Source organism: Agelaius phoeniceus, chromosome 18 (assembly GCF_051311805.1).
Source record: "Agelaius phoeniceus isolate bAgePho1 chromosome 18, bAgePho1.hap1, whole genome shotgun sequence".
Classification (NCBI taxonomy): domain Eukaryota; kingdom Metazoa; phylum Chordata; class Aves; order Passeriformes; family Icteridae; genus Agelaius; species Agelaius phoeniceus.
The window spans coordinates 506,097-530,008 of record NC_135282.1 but is presented as its reverse complement, the minus strand read 5'-3'; the positions used below and the strand labels follow the sequence as shown (position 1 = coordinate 530,008).

The 23,912-nt window shown below is 50.2% G+C and overlaps 1 protein-coding gene across 10 annotated transcripts in view; it reads right to left on the bottom strand.

Moving 5' to 3' along the window:
• RIMBP2 (RIMS binding protein 2) overlaps positions 1-15,362 on the bottom strand; it is an 88,219-nt gene extending 72,857 nt beyond the window's left edge. For 9 of the 10 annotated variants that reach the window (XR_013184682.1, XM_077188013.1, XM_077188011.1 and 6 more), the window contains exon 1: positions 15,225-15,362. The gene's annotated coding sequence lies outside the window, so the exon portion shown is untranslated. The remainder of the gene's footprint in view (positions 1-15,224) is intronic. The other variant, XM_077188012.1, reaches the window with a different exon arrangement.
• Positions 15,363-23,912: the final 8,550 nt, after the last annotated feature.

The window sequence follows — 23,912 nt, the reverse complement described above, 5'->3', positions numbered from 1 at the left end:
ACATCCTTGTGTCTCTGTTCCAGCATCCTCCCAGTATCAGCCAGACTGAACAATTCCCACCACGACAGCAAAGAGGAAACACTGCTGAAAATGCAAAGCTGAGCTTGTGGCTAATTATACAGAGCCAGCTTTGGTGAATGGTGGTCTTGATTGTGAATGGGAAGATTGTTGATTTGATTTTTTAATAAATAAATTTAAAAATTAGAGCTCACTTGTCACTTGCAGCTCAAAGTAAGAAAGAACAATAGGCAGCACTGGAGGCTGTCCAGGCATGCAATCCCAGCCCTGGAACAGAAACACCCAGAGCCTGCATCACCAGAATGATAAAACAAATGCAGAATGAATTGACAAGAAAAAAGCCCTGATAAGCAATAAAATGCTCACACCAACCAATGGAAAACACTGCAGAAAAAGTATGATTGATTTGATAAGTGAATTATGTGGCAAAGTGAGGTGTTTCCTTCAAAAATCAGCTAAGGACTGGGCTTTTGGGTTTTTTTCTTTTTTCTTTTTTTTTTTACTTTTTTAATTGGAAAAATAAAATCTTCACCAACTATATTAACTATCTATCTATCTATATATATAACAAATTATATTAAAATCTACATTTTCCAGAGTTTTCTGCCCTTTTTTCCATTAAGGTCCCCATGGCTCTGTGCTCCCTCTCTGTGAAGCAGACACTGGAACCTCCTTGGCACACAGACTCCACCAGTGAAACTCCACAGAACCCAGCCCTGCTGGGAGCAGCACTGAGCCAGCTCCTGCCTGCAAAAGCCTCCTCTCCCTCCTGCATCCTGCCCTCAATTCCCCTCCTCTGCAGCCACTATCACACTGCCTGCCCTGGCAGTTTAAGAGCTTCTCCACCGCTCTGATTCTCACAGTGGCTCTGCCTGGAGCTGACACCAATTCTGCAAATCACTGCAGTCTGGAGGGCTCCCATATTTTTAGCTACTGTGCCAAATTGCTCTGAATCTAATTAGTCAAGCACCTATCTGCAGAAATCTATCCCAAATTCAGAGTGAGAGTCTGCTGTCAAAGTTGTAATGATAAATTCAAAGCAGCTTTGGTACCTTCTGGGCAGGAAGCTCTGATGCAAGTGACTCATGTTGCTGTGTCAATCTGAAACCACTTCTGGCTGAAAGCCTCAGAAAGCAGAGTATGCAGAAGGTGCCAATAGATCCTGTGGCCAGAGCAAGAAACGGGATTCTTGGGCAAAACACAAATCTGGCTATTAGAGGGAATAATTACTTTATTTAGTGCTCTTTAACACTGATATCAAACTTACAAGGATAAGCTAAGATAAAGAGGCAAGAGACACGTCCATACTACTGAGATTTCTTCCACAAAGTATCAAATAATTTACCACATTTACAAATTTAAAGAAGGTTATTGAGCATTTCTGGCTGGTTTCTGCATTTTATTCATGCTGCAAATATTGGCACCCTCTGTCTCCTGGGAAGGGGGGTAAGAGATCCCTCCTGTGCTCAGACCCATCCTGCACAGGCTGAAGGAAGCTTTGCACTGACCCTCAGCTCAAATCTGGATAAACCTCCTGGCTAAGGGAAGAAATCTTAATAAACACCAGATACCCATTAACGCTGAATCTCCTAGAATGTTCTCTCTAAATAGTAAGATTTATATCTTAAAATCTCATCTATTACCCCAGACTTCAGGTTCCTCAAAAGCACACAGGATGAGGCAAAGCTGCCACAGCTGCAGCCCCATCAGCAAAGCTTTTACACCCCAGTTTTTAGCCACATGTGTGAAAAGCCACGTGTCACTCTGCAGGAGCTCCATATAGTACATACAATTAACACATAAATACATTACCTGCCTTTTCCATGGGGCTGCTGATTTTTGTGCAAATGAATTTTCTATTGGCCAGACCAGTTCTTCTTTCACTTGACACATGTAACCAATATATTTCTTACTGGAATTATCCCACAGTGATACTACCACAAGTCTAAGGAGAATCAGGCCTTTAAGCCCTAAGTATTATCAACATAAAATGCAAATCCTTTAAAAAGGATTTGAGGTGACTTTTTATGAGAAAATGACAGTCAGGAAAATGTCTGACTGCCTCTGACATAAAAAACAGGACAAGAGCTGAAGATTCATCTCTGTGAAGAAATCTGAAACCCAAATGAAGCCAGAACTGATCTGATAGCAGCTGCTGTCTCTCAATAGCCAAACCATCCTGCACTGAAATTCTCCTTCTGGCAGCACAGAAGCCTCACTTTGGCAAAAACAGAGCTCCCCTGGCGAGGGCATCAAGCAGCATCTTGAGCCTGTCTTGCACAGCCCAGGGCCTGTGCACCCTGCCCAAGAGCAGCCCTGGGAACGATTCTGGCAAAAAGGAACAATTCTGGGCAAAGAGCAGAACCATTCTAGGCAAAAAGGAACAATTCTGAGCAAAAAGGAATAATTCTGGGCAAAGAGAAGAACCATTCTGGGCAAAGAGCAGAACCATTCTGGGCAAAAGGGAACAATTCTAGGCAAAAAGGAACAATTCTGGGCAGAGAGCAGAACAATTCTGGGCAGAGAGCAGAACAATTCTGGGCAAAAAGGAACAATTCTGGGCAGAGAGCAGAACCATTCTGGACAAAAAGGAACAATTCTGGGCAAAAAGGAACCATTCTGGGCAAAGAGCAGAACCATTCTGGGCAAAAAGGAACAATTCTATGCAGAGAGCAGAACAATTCTGAGCAAAAAGGAACCATTCTGGGCAAAAAGGAACCATTCTGGGCAAAGAGGAGCCATTCTGGGCAAAGAGCAGAACCATTCTGGGCAAAGAGCAGAACCATTCTGGGCAAAGAGCAGAACCATTCTGGGCAAAGAGCAGAACCATTCTGGGCAAAAAGGAACCATTCTGGGCAAAAAGGAACCATTCTGGGCAGAGAGCAGAACAATTCTGGGCAAAAAGGAACCATTCTGGGCAAAAAGGAACCATTCTGGGCAAAGAGGAGCCATTCTGGGCAAAGAGCAGAACCATTCTGGGCAGAGAGCAGAACAATTCTGGGCAAGAAGGAACCATTCTGTTCCTCTGCCTCCCTCAGCAGCCAGCACCGGGCTGCTCTGGTCACTGTAAGCGATGTCACACCGGACTGAAGGCAGCTGCCAAGGCAGAGTGGATCCTGCAGGGAGGGAGCGTTTCCTGCCAGCCCGGCTGTGCCAGGCCCTGCCCAGCTCCGCAGGCTCTGCTCCGTGCCAGGTGAGCAGCCCTGCAGGCACTAATGGCCCATCACAGCTCAGCTCAGCCCCTGGACAGGAGCCAGGCCCTGCTGTGCCCACACCGAGCTCCACTCTCCTGGCCCAGCCCTCTGCAGAACCACAGCTCCCTTCAGGCAGTGAGGATCTGGGATCAGCTACATGGAAATCGTCAATGATGCATCAACATTTTCTTAGCATCAACCATTTTTCAACGTGCGCTGCAGTTACTGAGATTAAAGATGCTCATAATTAAAAATGAATCCTTTTGTTATACAAAATCGACAATATAAATCTTCATGGGATTATTTTGGTTCTCATTAGAGGTGTATAAACTCGAGTTGTCTGGGCCCTCTGACACTCAGTGAAGAAACGGGCACTGCAGGGTGTAATTTATATCCCCTCTAAGACAGGTACCAAAACCAGAAAGCTTTCTTTCTCCATCTGACTTTTGTAAGTTATTACTGCCCGAGCATTGGTCATGGCCCCTGTGATGGTGCTAAAGCTGCCCCTTTCTGGCCAGCCAACAGCAAATTTACCTTGGCCTCCCACCTGCTCTTCTCATGTACAGAAGAGTCATTTAGAGCTCACCCAGACTGCACACACCTGTGTGGGACTGTGCTGGAACTGCTGCTGCCTCCTGCCCTTCTCCAGGGCAGCTCTTTGAATAAGGGCAGGTTAAATAACTGAATCACCACAGGCCCAGAACCAAGCCCAGGAAGTGAGAATCAATTTACTCTGACTTTCCTATGAAGTTGTATGAAGACTGGTAAAAGGATTTTCTGTGTTCTCCATCTGCATCCTGCATCAGCAGAAGGGTGAAACTGCTGATATGCAAGTCACATCCACCTTCCTCTTTGATCCACTTAATCAAAGTGAGATTCCTTGCAATTTCCTGCCTTCCATCTTTGAAGGCATGTGGTCACTTTGAAGATTCCTTGAAGCTTGCAGTATTTCTCCTTGTCACTAAATTCTGTGTCCCCTGGATATCTTACTCCCTTATCAGTGCCAGTGTAAGTTGTCAATACACACCTGTATGCAACCATTGGAATTGTACACAAACACTGGAATTCATCCTTCCAGCTGAAAATAAACCCCAAACCCCGCGCCAGCACAGCTCCTGCAGGTGTGTACCTTGCATGTTCTGCTGGCAGCTCAGATAAGCACTGAGGGAAGCAAGGGAGCTCCAGACAGGGAAGGTCACTGGTGCTGTGCTGTGGCTGGGCTCTGCACACCCCTGGGCCCCTGCCAGCCTGACTCCTGCCATGCTCTAATACCTGCAGCTGGCTGATGACATTAATAAACTCCCAGAGAGACAGCACGCTAAATTCCAGCCACTGTTCATGCAGGAAGAGAATGGATGTCTTTAATGTCTTTACATACACTTTCTCTTCTAAACCCCAGGAATGAAAAAGGCAAACCCTGGCCTGATTTTCCCCAAAAGAACTCTTCCTTAGGAACCTCCAGCAACCTCCTGATTCTCAGCAGGGCTTTTAGGACCAGGAGAATTCCCTCTCAGCTGAACAAAGAATTTTCTCTTTATTTTTAAGGTGGTTGCTGAAGCCCAGCCAGACAGATGCTGTGCAAAGGCCTCACTAAAGCTTTTGGCATTTCTGAGCTGCTTTTGGCATTTCTGAGCACTTCCCTCATCCTGGCAACCTCTGGGTGCTTGAACCAGAGCACTCAGCACTCAGCCTGTGCCTGAGTCAGCACTACTGATGAAATCAGACCTACCTTGTCATTTTGTCACTATTAGACAACAAAGGAAAAGCTCTTTTAGTGTTTCATAACATAAGCTCCCCAAATTCCTGGTTTATTCATACAGCCCTTTCTTCTCCTTGTTCCAGTTCCAGCTCATCCTTCCTGAACACAAATCCTACACTGACACAAAAAGCCAAAGCTTTAAGGTGTGTTTTGAGAATTCCACTCTCTTTGTAAATGGTTTTAATAATTGATGATGGAAATAATGGAGCTTGTTTGTCACACCTCTCAGAGTGGGATATTGTGATATTTCCCCTGAAGTATTTACTTGCTGGTTTTATTATTTATGTAGTAGTGGTCTATTATCAATCCAACAATGATGGATAGTGATAGTGAACATTCCTGTGGGGCTTCATCCCTAAAGCAGCTTTGATGGAAGTATGAAAATCCAAAAGCATTTTCCCATGCACACTTGTGCTGAATGCAGCAGTGGGACTTGGTGCACATGAGGAGATTTACCACAGATCTGAGCAAGACACTCTGCACCAACCCATCATGAAAGAATCCCACTGCAGCCTTAAAGTTATTCCAATAAATTATAAATTCTGATAATAGGAGTGCCATGGGCCTTGAAAGCACTGCACCTCACAGGCATGCATTATTCTGCCTAGTTAATGCCAGCAATTATACTTTTAATGAATGTTGCAGGGAACAAAAACTAAATAGTGCTACATGCCTCAAATCTGCATTTCCTAACAGCCATGACTGCTATGAAAATTCTGTTCTCGTGGCAATTGTTACACAGCACAAAGCAAATCTCATTTTTACCCTGAGGCAATGTGGTGCAAGGACAGTCCCGTTCTGCTTACTCGTGAGTTCAGCTTGGAAGGGGAGCACTCCACAAATGACAAGCTTTGAAAAGCTAAACTGTGATGCATTGCTGAGGACAAAGCCAGTACCAGAGACAAGCAATTAATAAATGAGCAAAACTCACCAGTGTTTAACAAAGAGCACTTCTGAACTCCCATTTACCAAAGGATTTTAAGAAGCAAGTCCAGACAGACAACATCAACCTTTTAATCCTCAGTTTTGCACTCCACCTTCTCACTGGGTGTTTCTCAAACCTCTCCATCTCTTCCGTCCTTTTCCAGTGGCCTGGGAAATCCTGCAGGATCTGACCTCACTTCCAGGGAAGCCCTCAGAGCTGAAGGGGCAAACCAGGCTGGTAAAACCCCAAAGAGAACACCAGGGCAGGTGGGTACTTAGCCCAGACCCCTTTCCTGGTCCTTCCTGTCACTCTTTCAAACACCAGTTTCCAATTCACTGCCGCCAGTTCCACCTTCACATCGCAGTGATAACCCAGGGAAACTCCTGTTTCTTAGTTACAGCAAATCAGAGTGAGGAAACATCCTTCCCAACAGCAGCACGGGCCCGTGATGCTATTAGATAGAGGGACACGAAAAATCAATGCTCTGACTGAATGTTCTGGTATCTTTTATGTGCCTGACTAAATTTTGGTTACAGGAAGCACAAGGGGTGAGAGGGGGAAGGCAGCACAGCTGAGAGGGCTCAGGCCTGGGGCAGGGAGGGAGGAGAAGGATTTGTTCTCTTCTCTAAATCCTTCTGTCTTATTTTAGACAAGAAAAAAATGTGTGTTTACAACACTTTTATCATTATGTTATAAAAATATCAGCAGCTTTAAGCTTCATACACTTCATTTCCTTGTAACAGTATTTGCAGAAATCAGACAGACATTTTTCAAAAGGGAAGATAGGCTGCAAGCTGAGCACAGGGTTTGGGGGTTATGATAATTAATAACTACCAATATCCAAGGTGGCCAAGCTCTCCCTTGCCTGGAAGAGCAGAGGGTTTAGGGTTTATGATATTAATTAACTACCAATATCCAAGGTATCCAAGCTCTCCTTGCCTGGAGCTGCTGGGATCAATACCCAGAGCCACTGGGCAGGGCTGCTCCACTGTGGCTGCACCAGAAAGGTCACCCTGGGAGCTCTGGAAAGGCTGGAGGGAGGCCGGGGCTCACTGGGGCCACCAGAGCTGGGACACTGCTGTGACACCAGCTGCCCTAAAGGCAGGTTTCCCTTTCAAACACAGGAACATCAGCTGTACCCACCTGCCCTACCAAAACCCCATAAAGCTGCTTTACAGCTGCCCCTTTGTTGTGATTCCGGCTCATCCAGGAGCCTCCAACAATGGTGACACAGCAGCAGGAACTGTGCTCCACCTTCACACAAACCAGAGCTACCAAAATCACACATGGGAAATACATTTATACAGAAGGTTTAAGGCTGTTGAACAGAGACCCTTCCAGAGAGACATTTATAGTTCTGTACACACAGCAGGTGAACAGGCAGCCCTTGGAGTGCACAAACTGGCTCGAGCCACCCTGATTTATGACAGTAGTAATTTTTTAAAGATTAATACATTTGCAGGCTCATTACCATGAGTAGCACATGGCCAGTTAATTTAAAATGAAACAAAAAAAAAAAAGTCTGGTTTTAGAAGATCAATACTTCCCCCTCCTCCCTTCTTATACAACATTTAATTAAGAGAAGCAATACAATGGACAAATGTTAGAGCAGGTTCTGAAACAATACCCATGGATTTCCATTGGCCCTGCTGAGTGACCCTGGGCAAATAAACCCGAGGCACACTGAAGATTTCCCACCTGCAAGCCAGCCAGAATGATAGCAAACCATCATTGTTAAGCACTCAGTGAAGAGTTTTCTCACTGAAAAGTGCTATTGCAGACTAAGGGCTTCTCTAGACAAAATGTATTTCAATACTGGATTATAAGGCCTGATAGTCTCAAAAAAACCCAAAAACAAAAACCCCAACACACAAAATTTCATCCAGTCCTTCCTCATTCCCAACCACAACTCTCACTCCAGCCCGCAGCAGCTCAGTGAGCCCCGAGCCCTGGCAGCAGGCGAGGAGAGTGAGGCAGAGACGCCCTGGGGGTGATCAGAGAGCACGGTCAGAGCCACAGACGGACGGACAGACAGACAGACGGACAAACGGAAAAACGCACAGACAGGACAAACGCGCAGACAGGACAAACGCACAGACAGGACAAATGGACAGATGGACAGACGCACAGACGGGACAGACGCACAAACGGGACAAATGGACAGATGGACAGACGCGCAGACGGACACACGGACAGGACAAACGGACAGACAGACAAACGGACAGACAGGACAAACGGACAGACAGGACAAACGGACAGACAGGACAAACGCACAGACGCACAGACAGGACCGACGCACAGACAGGACTCAGCCTGCAAGGCCATGCCCTGGCCAGGAAGCCAAAATGGGATTTGTTTCCCCAGGGCCCAGGCTGGTCCCTCCATGGCAGGCTCAAACTGCACCGGAGAGGGGATAAGGATGGATAAGTGTCTGTAAGGGTGTAGAAGGGTGTAGAAGGGTGTATTGAAGATGTATAAAGGTGTACAAGGGTGCATTAAAGATATATAAGGGTGTATTAAGGATGTATTAAAGGTAAGGGTGTGTAAGGATGTGTAAGGGCATATAAAGGTGCATAAAGGTGTACAAGGGTGTATTAAATGTATATAAGGGTGGATTAAGAGTATATAAAGAGTGTACAAGGGTGCACGAGGGTGCACAAAGGGTGTTTGGGGCACCAGGAGTGTGAACTGTGTGTGCACTGTGCCCAGGAGGTGGCCCTGGCCTGCAGGAGGGAGGCAGAGCTCTCACCCTGTGAGTGGACACGCTGCTGCCATTTACAAAAGGCTCCTTCAGCAAACCAGAGCCTAATGAATTAGCAAGCATTAAAAATTGATGGTCCCTACACAGCATTTCTGAAAGCTGTATTGATTCATGTTTTCATTCTGCAGAAAGCACCAGGGCCCAACTGGGATCTGGGGGGACACACGGGGAGGTTTCCTGTGCTCGGGTCCCTTCAGAGCTGGATGGGCAGAGCTCTCAGCAGGGCACAGGGGCTCCTGAATGCTGCATTTCACGTGGATTCCATCATCACCGGGCAGGGCAGGGAGGTTACAGCCAGCCCTGCCTGCACAGCATCCCTGCCAGGGAACACGACTGACCTGGCAGCCCGGGGCACAAAGCTTGTGCCAGAACAAACCCTGCACAAGATTTCTGCAGTCAGCCCACATAAAAAACCTGCTCAGGCTCCAGACAGAGCCTTATGTCAGGCCCAGTATGACACAAGCACATTTTCCCCAACTACTTAAAGGTTATGTAATGGAGATCTGCAGAGCATTAGCTGTCACATGACAGCCCCACTAAGATTCCAAACTGCCACCTACCAAATTTAATTAGCAAGCAGTAAAGAAGGGAGAAGGGAAGGAAGGCACTCCTGCACTGGCAGGGAACGCTCCTGAGGCTCTGAACTCCAGCTCTGGGGGCAGGCAGGTGGGGAGAGCAGCGAGTCAGGCTTAGCCAGGAGGGGGAACTGGGAATGCCACAGAGCAGGGGAATGCAGGGCACAGGGGCCAGAGCCTGCAGTGCTGTGACAGGCACAGCTGAGAGCTCCTTGCCCTGAATTCTGAGCACCAGCAGCCTCTGACCCTGACCCCAAGCCTGACCCTGACCCAGCTCCATCCCTCTTCCCCAGCCCACACCCAGGGCCCCTGTGCTGGGTTTGTTCCCCCTGGCACAGATCTGTAGAAATCCTGCCTGATGAACACCAGAGACCCCTCACAGTGAGAGGGGCAGGGCTCTCACTGCATTTCCCATGGTTTTCCATACAGGAGTGACCGTGGTGTCCCATACAGGCCAAAAGGCACCTCGGTATCCCATACAGGACTAACAAAGAGCATTTTCAGCTCTGTGAGAAGGAGGTACAGAAATATTCAGCAGGAACTGAATAGGTAAAGTGACAGAATAAATGCCCTGTTCTGGAGGAATTTAGCCTTGATGTAGGATTTTTCTAAGCCAACCCTAAACAGGGTTACCTGCCTCAAGAAAGGCTTGTTTTCCTTTCAAAGCTGGCAAGAGTTGGGGGTATAATTGTAATTTTTTCCATCACACATTCAAAGTAAAAACTTGATGAGGCTGTCTATAAAAGTGATTGATGCTCCTCAGTGAAAGAAAATCAATCAGCCCAGTTCTGGGGTGGTGGAGCATGGAAGGCAAGGGGGGCATTGAGGGCTGCCCTGCAGCTCCCTGTGCTCACACCAAACCCTGAGGAGGAGGGGCTGCTGCAGGGTGGTCCCCAAAGGGAACTGGAGAAGGTTTCTGCTGGCTGTGGGATGGGAGCAGGGAGTCTGTGCCAGGCTGTGATTCCCTCAGGAACAGCTGCCCTGCTGCTGATCCGCCAGCCCTGGGCACAGCAGCCCTGCTGCTCTACAGACCCAGCCTGCGTGGAACACAAAGCTTTATGACAATTATATATCTTTTAAAAAAGCAAAAATCAACCCTCCTGTCCCATTCCCTGTGCCCTGACACTGCACTGTAAATGCTTCCACCAAACCACTGCCACCAGCAGGGGAATGAGGCTCTTCACTCCAGCCTGGACAGACCCACCAGCACCACAGGGAATCCAGCTGACCAAATGCTATTCCAGAAACCCCAGAAGAAATTCAAACTCTTCTGGCACTCAGCAGTATTCTTCTACAGATCAACAACACACTATGCAGGCTGTCAAGTGATTTATAAGTAGCATCTAGAAGCCTCTGCTGGGATTCAGCATCCTGATGGAGAAAACAGTATTTGGTCTGAAAATCTCATTTCCTGAGCAGATAAAATAAATAGAATGTAGTGGAAAGAGAGTTCATCATTATTCCCACTTACAGAAGGAGAACAGAGCCCAGGAGATGCTGAATGCTTTGCTCAGGGCCATTCACAGAACCTGTGGCAGAGCTGGAAGCCCCACTCTGATTTCCTATCAAGCACCAGAGCAGGAGCCAAAGTGTGGAGCCAGGAGCCTTTGGAGCACTCATTTCCTCACGAGATCCCAGCCACAGGGGGTTTACAGCCCCCATTTACAGGATGGACACAGCTGCACACATCAGTCACCAGCACTGCAGCATTCACCAGCTGCAGTGAGGGAGAAGCCTCAGGGCCCACTCAGGCTGCAGCCCCCAGCAGCTGCAGGGCCAGGGCACCCCTGCCCCGAGCCCCTGGCTGGGGCCTTTTCTCCATCCTGAGCCCCCTGCCCCGAGCCCCTGGCTGGGGCCTTTTCTCCATCCTGAGCCCCCTGCCCCGAGCCCCTGGCTGGGGCCTTTCCTCCATCCTGAGCCCCCCTGCCCCTGCCCCAAGCCCCTGGCTGGGGCCTTTCCTCCATCCTGAGCCCCCCTGCCCCGAACCCCTGGCTGAGGCCTTTCCTCCATCCTGAGCCCCCTGCCCCGAGCCCCTGGCTGGGGCCTTTCCTCCATCCTGAGCCCCCTGCCCTGAGCCCCTGGCTGGGGCCTTTCCTCCATCCTGAGCCCCCTGCCCTGAGCCCCTGGCTGGGGCCTTTCCTCCATCCTGAGCCCCCTGCCCCTGCCCCGAGCCCCTGGCTGGGGCCTTTCCTCCATCCTGAGCCCCCTGCCCTGAGCCCCTGGCTGGGGCCTTTTCTCCATTCTGAGCCCCCTGCCCCGAGCCCCTGGCTGGGGCCTTTTCTCCATCCTGAGCCCCCTGCCCAGAGCCCCCCACAGCCTGGCTCGAGCCCTTTTCTCACCACTGAGTGTGCTGGTGCTCACAGGGGTCTGAGGATGAGGGGAGAGACGAGGATCTGACTCCATGTTTCAGAAGGCTTGATTTGTTATTTTATGATGTATATTACATTAAAACTATACTAAAAGAATAGAAGAAAGGATTTCATCAGAAGGCTGGCTAAGAATAGAATAGGAAAGAATGATACCAAAGGCTTGTGTGTTGGACAGAGTGTCTGAGCCAGCTGGGCTGTGATTGGCCATGAATTAGAAACAACCACATGAGCCCAATCCCAGATGCACCTGTTGCATTCCACAGCAGCAGATAACCATTGGTTACATTTTGTTCCTGAGGCCTCTCAGCTTCTCAGGAGGGAAAATCCTAAGGAAAGATTTTCCATAAAAGATGTCTGTGACAACTGAGCAGCCCTGCCCTGCCCAGAGCCCTTTTCCCCATCACTGAGCAGCCCTGCCCTGCCCAGGGCCCATTGCTGGAGCCCTTTTCCCCAGCACAGAGCCCAGACTGGGTCCATGGCACCCTGCTTGGGAGCAGCTGCATTCCCCAGCGCTGTGGCTACACTCCAGTTCTATTTTTATTCCTGATATTGGGATATATTTTTCAATTCTAACAGCAAGTGCTGCTCTAACACAGGAAATGCTGCTGTCAGCAGCACTCTGTGACAATCCTCATCTGTGCTGGGCAGGCATCTTCCACAGAACATCAACAGTCACAGTGATCACCAGGTGCTCTCCAGAAAACCTGAACAGATTTCAGTTCCTTGGTCCTGTGCAGAGACTCTCCAAACACCAGAGAGGAGCTCATGTCTGCACAGCTTGACACGCTATCAGAATGGGATGTACAGGCTGTGAAAGGGGGAAACAAAGGATCTACACAAAACTCCAGTTAGTCAGAACCTTTTGCTGAATAATAACCCAAAAATAAGTCCCAGGAAAGAGTCGTGACTAACAGACATTTCAGCTGCTGTGAGTTATCTCCGAGCAGTGAGGAGGGCCCGAAACAGTTTCAGTGAAATGACAAACAGCCCTGACTGTCAAACCACGCTGCATTCAACACGAATATTGAAGGAAGGACATGCCCAGACAGCTTCTCCTTACAGAGCAAAGTCAGCCCGATTTTGGGTATTTAACTCTGACCTGTGCTGGGGTGTTTGACACACAGAAAGGAAACCCCCCAACACCCGAAGATGTTAATTACCCGCTGACCACAGGCTCCTCACTTCTCTTGTGGCAGCCAGAAAGGCTCAGGGGCTGTGACAAGAGCACCGTTGTGCTGGATGTTGATTTAAGGCTCAGTGTCCCACAGCTGCCAAAGGGCAGAGCTCACACACTCAGGTGTGTGCACACCTGACACTTCACATCTGAACCAGAGACACATCTGTAAAGTTTGGGCAGAGGCAAAAGTGCATCCACGGCTTGTACAGGTATGGAGGGACAGATTTGTTTGTGCAGATGCAGAAATACAACCACAGCCTGTACAGGTATGGATGCACAGGTAAGGATGCACAGATTTGTTTATGCAGATGCCAAGAACATCCACAGCTTGCACAGGCATGGGACTGGTCACATCTACAGAGAGATGCTTCAGGTCTCTGAGCTTGCAGCTGTCAGTTAACTAAAGCAGCACTTAGCAGCTATTCAGACCATTTCCATGCAGAAATCTGTGCCAGGCCCTGCCCCCTATTTTGTTCCACCTCACTCTTCCTACCCCTAAAACCCACGTGCTGCTTTAGAGCTGTAACTGGGTTCTAATTCTAGAAATTTCAACACCTGCCTGTCTCAAAAAGGTGCTCCAGGTAGAGACAAATCCATCAGGCTGGGTGTAATAGCAGAGCCCCTCTGTTCTGTGCCTCTAGCATGCAGCCATGCTGTATTTTAGCAGGCTGGAGCTCATTCAGGTACCTGAGCAGGGAAACCAGGGCTGCTCTCCAGCCTGCAGACAGCAGGGCCTCTTCACTGGATTCATTTAGAGCTGGTCTTTCCCCTTCTAAAAAGAAAACAAGCTGCACAGAGCCACTGACCAGGACCATCAGATCAGAAAGGAACAACAAAGAGGCACCTAAAGAAACCCCAAGCTCCTTGAAGGTACTAGAATAGCACAAATGTGTTTCAAAGGCTGTCTACAGTGCTGAGTCCTGGCTGACATCTCCAACATCTGATCTGAATTACCTTCTTCTTTGTCAGCTGGGCAGACTTGAAAGCCCTCCTCTAATAAAAATGTAACACCTACCCATCAAAAACACCAAAATACAAAGTGACTACAGCAACTTTCCTATCAGTGCCATATCCTGCTATTTTTTAATCTATTGGCTTTATGGGGATGCTGTATCTTCCCCTCTGCTGCTCGGTCTGAGTTTCAGTATTTCTGAAATACAGTATTGGTCTGTATTTCAGTATTTCCTGCTGTTTTCTTTAGGCCCTCTTCTATCTTGCCAAGCAATAGTCCTTGTTTTTGTTTGGATGATATCAATCATGGTATTCTTCCCCTGTCACAGAATACTTGGTGCAATTCCTAACGTTACAGCCAGTGGCTTTGAATGTAGGTATTTCTTCAAAATATATCCAATCCCTTAAGGAGCAGACTCTGTATTTACCAAGTGCAGTGCCAAGGCTCACTAGTAAGTGATTCTGCTGAGTTATTTCGTGTACAGACCCGGCATCGCTACCTGCGCTGGACAGAACGGCCCAGGCAGTGTTTTACACTAAAAAACCGGGCAGCAGTAGCTTCAGAAAGAAAAAGCAAAGCTGAAAGGTGCCCTGAGGGTCTCCTCAGGCGCTAAGGCCGTGCACAGCTGTAATGTCGACCATCACATCACCGTGGCAGACACACCCCCGAGCCCAGCAGGAGCCAGTGTGGGGAGAGTTCACAAAACCCCGCAGTGCCCCGGAGCGCTGAGCACAGCCCGCACGCTAATTCACCGCTATTGACGGAAATGTGCAATAATACATGGCATTATTCTGTCCTACGTGCTGGTCTGCAGGGCAGGCATCCCCCAGTCCCGTTATCGCTAGTGTCCATGCATCTGTCCGTATCTATGTGCAAATCTCGCCGTTCGGAGGGACAAGGATGAGGTATTTAGTCGCAATTGGTCCGGTTTAGCCTCAGATGCCAGACAAATGGCACGTATTCGCAGGGCTGCGCGGAGGAGCGGCCCTGATGACTTTGCCATGACACGACAATCCACATTTGCAAAGCAAACACATTCCGGGAGCAGCACCGTGCCTGGGGCCGGGGGCAGGGACAGCCACCACCAGCTCTGCCCACAGACACCAACGGAGCAGAAACACAGCACAGACCTGCCAAAATGGCTTTTGTTTCATCGGAAACCCTACAAGCGACTGGGAAATGACATCAGATTAAACATCAGTCGCAGGGAGGATGGAATAATCTAGCAAGAGTTTAATCCCTTTACCTAGTGCTCGTGCACGATGCACATTTTATTATTCAGAGCAGCACCTAGCAGGGAGGATGCAGTGAAGGGCATCGCCGAAAATGCTGCAGAATAATAAAGTTTGCCTGCCTGCGATGCGAGTTACCGATGCCGGAAGGGGACTGTCCCCCCGCATCCGCATCCCCATCCCCGTCCCTGTTACCGTCCCCATCCCGTCCCCACGGGCCCCAGAGCAGCCGCGGCCGTTCCTGGGAGCGATCCCCGCGTACCTGCGCTCAGGCGGTGCCGAGGGCGAGCGGGATCCTGCGGGAGCGGAGCGGGGCCGGCAGCGGCTCCGGGTACGGGAGCGGAGCGGGGCCGGCAGCAGCCGCAGCAGCTCCGGTGCCGGAGGGAGCGGAGCGGGGCCGCGCAGGAGCTCCGGTGTCCGCAGCAGCAGCAGATCCGGGTGTCGGAGCAGCTCCGCGGCCGAGAAGGAGCTCAGGCTGTCGGCGGCAGCCGCAGCTCCGCTGTCGGAGCGGCTCCGGGCCGGGCGGGAGCTCCGGTGTCGGCAGCCGCAGCTCGGGTGTCGGCAGCAGCAGATCCGGGTGTCGGAGGGAGCGGAGCGGGGCCGGGCCGGCGGCGGCTCCGGTGTCGGAGGAGCTCCGGTGTCCGCAGCAGCCGCAGCAGCTCCCGGTGTCGGAGCAGCTCCAGGCCGGGCAGGAGCTCAGGCTGTCGGCAGCAGCCGCAGCTCCGCTGTCGGAGCCGCTCCGGTCCAGCAGCAGCAGCAGCCGCAGCTCCGGCGGCGCTCGGCGCTCGGGGCCGGCGCTTCACGGGCGCGCCGCGGGCGGGCAGGCGCGGAGCCGAGCGAGCATCATCGCCGTGCCGGCCGCCCCGAGCCTATGAGGCTCTCGCAGCCGCCCAAGATGGCTCTGACGGCTCTGCCGGTGCCCGCGGCGCTCACATGGCCCGGGCCGGGCCGGGCCGGCGCGCCCGGGAGCGGCTGCGGGCAGAGCCCGGGGCTGCGCTAGCGCAGGAGCCGCCGCTGCTGCCTCGGCTCTGGCCCTGCTGGCACGGACCAATGAACTGAGCACGCCAGCCCAGCCGTGGGGCTTTTCCGCCGCCCCGCCTGCCCAATGGAGGCGCAGGAGCGCCGGTGCAGAAGGGAATTAAGGCGGATTACCTGGAGCATCCCCAGCGTTCTGCCGCTCCTCTTGCCGGGAAAACGGGGGGCACCGCATTCCCACAGAGCTCCCGAGGTGCGACAACATCTCCAGAGGCAGAGGGAGATGCTCTAAGGAGATACGGGAACAGATTGTCAATAAATCAAATTTTAGAAACCCAGCTTCAGTTGTTTTTCTCATTGTTTCTTGCTCCTTGTTTCTCCTGAGCACAGGTGATCCGAGTGACAGAATCTGATCACTTTGGGAGTGCATTCACTACAACACAACTGAATTCCGCAGGCTGGTGAAGGTTAAATAATCAAGAAAACATCTGAATTATATTGAGTGGTATTTCTGTATTTTCCTTTTAGTATTTTACAGAGGAAGGAAATATTGCACTCTCAAGGCACTATTTTATTGAATTCTGCTAAAGTATCTAGAGAAATAAATCCCTCAATTCCATTCTGCCTTTCCTACAGTTCCTTTTCAGACACCAGCCTTCCTCGCATGGTTTTACCCACAGACAAAATGAGGAAGAGCAGGAGAATTTTCAGGCAAGTTTGGCATTAACCAAAGAAGGCAGAGTTCCCCCCAAGCCCAATGGTTCTCTCCGAAGTTGAAGTGCACGGGGAGTGCCCTGCTCTCCAGAGCTGCAGCACCTGATGCTCCTCTGGAAGGAACGAGGAGCCCCGGAGGAGGGAATTCTCAGGTTCTCTCTCTCTCAGGTTCTGTTCCAGCTGCGTTTCCAGCTCGGTGTGAACCCCTGAGGGTCTCTGAGCAGCTGGGCAGCCTCTCCCACCCGGCCTTGTCAGGATTCATGGAGCAGCAGCTCCCACCCACGGGCATGGAGCACATTTCTCCTCAGAGCTTTGGGGTTCGCTGGTGGCCACAGTGTGACCTGCAGGGCAAATCCTGTCCCTCCTTGTGTGAATGCAGCGTCCAGACCTGAGCTCTGAGCTCTGAGCCTGGTACCACTGCAGGAGGAACGGATGAGGAGAAGGTTCACAGGCAGCCTGTGCTGCCTTCCCTGCAGATCCGCGCTGGCACCACCCAGAAACACCAGAACCTTCTGAATGGAAGCCCAAAATCTCAAAACAAGGCCCCCAGAGCCCTCTGTTGTGCAGATCTCAGCCCCAAACGACCTTCCCTGAGATCCCTCATGACTGCAGCAGAACAACAAAACTCTGGCATTTTCTGAGGGCAGAGCTGCTCCCAGCCAGGCTCCTGTGTTCATTCCCAGACTGGATCATGGCTCTGATCATCAGGCAAGGCACTCTTACTTTTATAACCACTTCATGCCATAAATGGCTTGCTTTTTTTTCTTTTTCGAGTCTAATTTTGGCTAGTCAGATTTCTCCCCTCAGCTGAGCTACATTTCAAACTCAAATGTTCCTTCTGACAGTACCAGCACTGAGCACATTGTGCTCCAGCCCCAGCTCAGATCTGCAGCTCCAGATCTCAGCTGTACCAGAATATTCTGGCACATTCTGCAGGTCTGGCTTGCCCAGGCTGGAGGAACGAGGCTGTTCCTCTGTGTGCATTTGTACAAGCACAACAAAAACTCACCAGGCCAAGCTGATCCCTCAAAGTCTGTCAGGCCACTGTGAAATGGTGTTGTGGACGTGCTAAACTGAGCCAAACCAGCTCTGCTCCTTCCCTGGCATGGTGGGTTTCAAACATGAATATCTGTACAGGGGGTGTGGGTACATACAGGGATAAAATATGTAAATGATCATAAACTTTCTGAAAGCCTTCTTTTAAAAATATGCAAAATTATAAGAGTAAATTTGATTAATTCACTCTGAAAGTAAAATAGCAAGTAGTTTTGTAAACTACCAGTACAGACTCAATGCTAAGAAGGTTTTAAAACATATTCTTTATCTCAAGAACATGTTTAGCAATTTGAGTCATAAACATTTGACATATGCAACTTGTTATGCCAGAGCAGACGAGAACTGACATTTTACTGGAACTGTAAGATGTTCGGATTCATTATCATAAACATTTTATTATTATTTTGGTAGTTTGTGTGCATTTTTACCTACCCTCAGGTCTCCCGGCTGATTTAGGAGCTCTTCACAGTCGCTTTGCAGCAGTTGGATCTCCAGCTCTTTCATGCTTTTGGATTGTTTGTTGATGTTTTGGTGCTGTTGAGAGTTAGCACTGACAAGGTGCATTTTCTGCTTGGAGGCAACGTTCTGGAGATTGTTTTGTGATGGCAGCTCTGTTATTGGATGACAGTGTCAGAGGAGATGAAGGGTTGACAGCCTGGTAAGGAGAAAATACATTTCTCATTTTTCATGTCATTCTTGCTAAAGCTTTGTCTGAGGGGAAGAATTTAATTCAAATTCTTTCAAAAATCACAGCGTAAGTGCTTTATTTGAAAGTTTTCTTCCTCAGCCATTTCATTCAAGCTGTAAGTGAATAAGAGACAACCTTGCCTGATCAATCACCGCTGAAGAGATGGGGCTAACACAAGGAAAGGAAAAGCAGACGATTTCTTTTCTTTTCTTTTCTTTTCTTTTCTTTTCTTTTCTTTTCTTTTCTTTTCTTTTCTTTTCTTTTCTTTTCTTTTCTTTTCTTTTCTTTTCTTTTCTTTTCTTTTCTTTTCTTTTCTTTTCTCTCCCCTTTTCCCCAGCCAGCCACGCTGGGTGGCTCCGGGGACACCGATGGATTTGCCACTGGATGGCAACAGAGCTCTGCTGCTGCTGCTGCTGCTGCGCCTCCGCCGGCCCGTGCCGGGCCGATCCGTGCTGAACCGATCCGTGCTGAACAGATCCGTGCTGAACAGATCCGTGCCGGCCGATCCGTGCTAAACAGATCCGTGCTGAACCGATCCGTGCCGGGCCGATCCATGCTGGGCCGATCCGTGCTGGGCCGATCCGTGCTGAACCGATCCGTGCTGAACCAATCTGTGCTGAACCGATCCATGCCGGGCCGATCCGTGCCGGGCCGATCCGTGCTGAACCGATCCGTGCCGGGCTCACAGCCTGTTCGGAACTGATCCATACCGAACCGATCCGTGCCTGCCCGCGGCACCAAGCCCAGCCCAGCCCAACTCAGCCCAGTTCAGTCCAGCCCAGCCCAGCCTGGCTTGGCTCGGCTCGGCTTGGCTCGGCTCAGCCCAGCCCAGCCCAGCTCAGTTCAGCCCAGCTCATCTCATCTCATCCCAGCTCATTCCATCCCATCCCATCCCATCCCAGCCCAGCCCAGCCCAGCCCAGCCCAGCCCAGCTCAGCTCAGTTCAGCCCAGTTCCGTTCAGCCCAGCTCATCTCATCTCATCTCATCTCATCCCATCCCAGCCCAGCCATGGGCAGGGGTCCCTGAGGTGACCGAGTTTCAGCTGTGCCCGCTGCCCCAGCTCACACTGACTCCATCTTTAAAGCCACAAACCTCTAAATTTTCAGTTATGGAAATCCCAGTTCTGCCCCAAACTGGGATCTGGGCACCAACTGCTCCTGCCTCAGGCAGCTCTGCCAGCACAGCTCTGTGCAAGGGAAACACTGACTTTGTTGTGAATGAGGAGTCAGAAAAGCAGAGCCAGCCTGAGGTGTGTTATAGCTGCTAACTCTGCAGATGAACATTAACTGGTGCCTTTCTTCTATCAGGCATTAAACTGTTGAGTAAAGGCTCCAGTAAAATCCTGAGAGCCACCAAACACTTAAGTGTTTATTGATTTTTTTAAAGCATTCGTGTTCGTATCCACGGAAAGGGAGAAGCACTGCAAGCTCTGGAGAGGGGATCCATTAGTGAGCAGAAAAGAGGAATCACAGCAGACATCAGGTACAGCTGGCTCTCACTGAGGCACCCAAAGCCACGGCAAAAGCAATTTCCAATTTCTCTGATGTCTCTGCAGGCAGATGGGGCCGTGCCTCCGTCTCCAGGCATCCTGGGCTTGTCCTCACTGCTGCCTTCCTCCCTGCCAGCCTCAGGCTTTGGAAAGAAGCTGATCCCCCCTCACACAAGCCACACGTGCAGACAAATGTTCCACAATCGTCACAAAAGGCAAAAAGGCATTTAACATCAGCATCTCATTAGTTTTTGTTGTTTTGTTTTGTTTTGTTTGTTTGTTTGTTTGTTTGTTTTTTGTTGTTGTTGTTGGGGGACTACTTCAAACCGGCCAATATTTGAAATTTAATGTCTTACAATACAAGCAGTAAATAACTCCAATTAGAGGAGTCAAGAAGATAAGTCATAGTGGGGTAGTTACTGGCTAACTCTCCCAACATAACTCCAAAAACTGCAGAGTTACTGGTGTAATTGGTGTCTCTCTCCTGGGTTCAGAGACACTGAGCAGGGCTGGTTCCTCTCTGCTGGGCTGGGGACACATTGAACAGGGCTGGTTCCTCCATCCTGCTGATTCCCTTCTCCTGGCCCAGGGACACATTGAACAGGGCTGGTTCCCCTCTCCTGGCCCAGGGATGCTGAGCAGGGCTGGTTTCTCTCTGCTGGCCCAGGGGATGTTGAGCAGGGCTGGTTTCTCTTTGCTGGCCCAGGGACACATTGAACAGGGCTGGTTCCCCTCTCCTGGCCCAGGGATGCTGAGCAGGGCTGGTTCCTCTCTCCTTACCCAGGGCTGGTTTCTCTCTGCTGGCCCAGGGGATGCAGATCCTCCCTGCTGCCCTGTGAGATGCCCCTGCCCCTCACTCTGTGCAGGCTGCAGGCACTGGCAGAGCAGCTGCTCTCTCACTTTACATAACATTTAATCTTGTGTAACCAAGACCGCTCCCACAGGGTAAACAGAGAGTGAGATCTCTTTTTTCCAGGCACACCACCCTTATTTTGAGCTTCTCTCTCTCCCTGTGAGTCAGGCTGGCTCTGCTTGGCCAGCAGGACGGGGCTCAGTCCCACTGAGTGTGGATCTCACGTTGGAGGGAGGGTGAACCTTGCAGCACAATGGTCTCTTTGGAAAAGGAGTTTGGAGTTTGTTCTTTTCTCTAGTCAGATCTCAGAATTATCCAATTACTGATCATTTACAGCAATTCAGTCCAGCTCTCCTTTTCCTGCTGTGCATTACTGCACTGTGCTGTGGCACTCTGGGTGCCAGGGTGTGAGGGCAGAACTCGGTGTTAATAAAACAGCTCCACTTTAAGCACAGAAAAGATTTTAAATGCAATTAAAATAATGCCACATTCACTTCTCTAGTATAAATGGTAGGGAAGTCATCAAGGGCACTTATTTATGTCTGTGTAGGATGAAAAGAATGCTCAATGGAAACCCAAGAAAAGCATCCTGGCCCACAGGGCTGAGTCACTCTGTCAGCACATGCTTGCCTTAGCAATGAACCTGCTTTGAGGAGGCAAAGCATGGAAAGCAGATATGGAATCTAAGCCCAGCTCTAGGGTGGACTGGGGAACCCAGCTGGATTGCAGGGCAACTGAGATTTTGCCTTTATTTTCCTAAATCTCACCTGAAGTTTATAGTAATTTCTGTTATTTTAGGGATTAAAAACATAAACACATTAGCTGTGATTAAAAATACATGTCAACACTTGCTGCATTTTATTGTCCTGTGAGCTGATGTTTTGTTTCTAAGCCTGGTTTGTTCCATGGTTTTATTTGCCTCACATTGGAAGGAAAACCATGCCCAAAAACCCATTAGGGGGAACTGCAGAAATGGGAACTCTGACAAAATCTCTCTATAAATAGCTGCAAAGTCAAGGGAGCACAAGTGTGCCCAGCTGTCAGCCTGGGCCTGGCAGAGCTGTCCCCAGGCTCTGGGCAGGCAGGGCTGGATGGGAGCAGGGCAGGATTCCTGAACCCCAGACTGCTCCCAAAGCCCAGCTCTGCATGGCACAGGTGCCCTTCTCCCTCCCCATGGCACAGGTGCCCTTCTCTGCCCATGGCACAGGTGCCCTTCTCTCTCTCCATGGCACAGGTTCCCTTCTCTCCCCATGGCACAGGTGCCCTTCTCTCCCCATGGCACAGGTGCCCTTCTCTGCCCATGGCACAGGTGCCCTTCTCTCTCCCCATGGCACAGGTGCCCTTCTCTCTCCCCATGGCACAGGTGCCCTTCTCTCTCTCCATGGCACAGGTGCCCTTCTCTCTCCCCATGGCACACCTGCCCTTCTCTCCCCATGGCACAGGTGCCCTTCTCTGTCTCCATGGCACAGGTGCCCTTCTCCCTTCCCATGGCACAGGTGCCCTTCTCTCCCCATGGCACAGGTGCCCTTCTCTCTCCCCATGGCACAGGTGCCCTTCTCTGCCCATGGCACAGGTGCCCTTCTCTCTCCCCATGGCACAGGTGCCCTTCTCTGTCTCCATGGCACAGGTGCCCTTCTCCCTTCCCATGGCACAGGTTCCCTTCTCTCTCCCCATGGCACAGGTGCCCTTCTCTCTCCCCATTGCACACCTGCCCTTCTCTCTCCCCATGGCACAGGTGCCCTTCTTTCTCCCCATGGCACAGGTTCCCTTCTCTCTCTATGGCACAGGTTCCCTTCTCTCCCCATTGCACACCTGCCCTTCTCTCTCCCCATTTCACACCTCCCCTTCTCTCCCTGTCCTGCTGGGCCCTTTAAAACCCACTGTTCATCTTGCTGTGGTTTTCCTGCAGTGGTTCTGAACCTAATTTCAGGTGAACTTTTTTAAACCCTGCCCTCAGTGGCTATTGAGGAATAGCCTCATTCACTGTGTGAATATGTGGTGAGAAATAGCTCTGCACTGTAGGAGGATCTAAATGCACCCTCCACACACGCAAATGAATTTATTTAAAATCAGTGTAGCTCTGGGTGGGCAGCTCAGGAGGCAGGGACTGGTTTGTAACGTGAGGACATGGAAAGGATCTGTGATTTTTTAAACAATGGATGTTTAGGATGTTTGCACTGGGACAGTAACACCAGTTCCCCACAAATGGTGATATCAGGTGTGGGGAATAATAATAAAACATATTATTAATAAATAAAAATTGATATAATAATAGAATAAAGAATAAAAACAGGCCAGGCAAGCCCCATGGGAAGCCCAGGAGAGAGACGCAAACCCTGAACTAAATCCTTGCTGTGGATTATTTGTTGTGGGGATAAACACGTTGCTGCTTCCCAAAGCCAGCCCAGCCCAGCCCCACCAGACACCCAGAGTGAGCTGACAGCCCCAGGCCCTCCTGTGAACATTGCCATACATTCATTTCTCTGCACACCTTCTCTGTGAGAGGCTGGCACTGGGATTCCAGCCTCTGCCTGACCAAAGTCTTGCTCCTTTCCCTTTCCCTTTCTCTTTCCTTCTCTCCTCTCACCCCTAAGCTTTGGAGGTGCTGGCTGGGATTTCTGAACTGAAGCAGCTCATTTGCACTTGCGCAGGTATTTCAGAATCTCACTTTATCCACAATTAATTGTATTAATGCATTTCTGTCAGGCTTTTTGCAGGGCAGCCATGTGAAAGCTAACCCTGCCTTGCTTAGTAACCCCTTTGAACTGTAACTTTTGTGGTGCTCAGAAGGTGCTGGGTTACCCATTTTAAATGCACTCCAGTGACATCCAGCTGTCATCCTCCCTGTGCTGCTTGCTCAGAGGGGCAGGGCTGAGGGGAGCTCAGCCTCCCTGCAGCAGCTCCTGGAGCAGTGGCACATCCCTGGTTTGGCCCTAAATGAGCCCCCGGGGTCCCTCGTGGTGTCTGACCGTGCTCCCCTCCCTGCTGCAGGCAGGAGCTCGCAGCAGAAGCCTCCACTCCTTTATCCTTAAGGAGAATTGTTTATTTTGGCAGCCCGTTCACAGCTGCGGTGAAATTGTTATTAGCTACTGAAATGTTAATGATGCTCTGAATTTCCCCTGCACTAATGAGCTCTTTTTAAAACCCTCACATTTGAAACATCCTCATCACAGC